The 289-nt window shown below is 51.6% G+C and overlaps 1 protein-coding gene across 4 annotated transcripts in view; it reads left to right on the top strand.

Annotated features, from left to right (window-relative positions):
* Nucleotides 1-289, top strand: part of MED12 (mediator complex subunit 12) — a gene marked incomplete at its 5' end in the record, with an annotated part of 22975 nt that overhangs the window by 20629 nt on the left and 2057 nt on the right.

The raw sequence follows: 289 nt of genomic DNA, 5'->3' as shown, positions 1-289 counted from the left end.
TACCACATCCGGCAGCAGCAGCAGCAGCAGATCTTACGGGTAAGGCCCTGGGATTCTATCTGGGACCTGAGAGCTCAAGGAGGAGGAGAGGTACACGTTCTTCCCTAGACTAAGGGAGGCAGTGCGCTAAAGAACCTGGCAGAGTGGCTAGCCTGTAGAGTTTCTTAATAAGTTAGTTCCCTGCCCTCACCCTTTTTTGTTTCCTGGGGAGCGTAGTGGGAGAGAGTTGAACACTGTCTGCTGGATCTTCTAGGTTTGCTTGGTTGGTTGGTTGGTTGGTTGCTTTCTT

The sequence above is a fragment of the Tupaia chinensis genome, unplaced genomic scaffold (assembly GCF_000334495.1).
Source record: "Tupaia chinensis unplaced genomic scaffold, TupChi_1.0 Scaffold000165_2, whole genome shotgun sequence".
NCBI classification, from domain to species: domain Eukaryota; kingdom Metazoa; phylum Chordata; class Mammalia; order Scandentia; family Tupaiidae; genus Tupaia; species Tupaia belangeri.
Note: the sequence above shows the minus strand (reverse complement) of the source record. Positions and strands in the feature narration are given on the sequence as shown.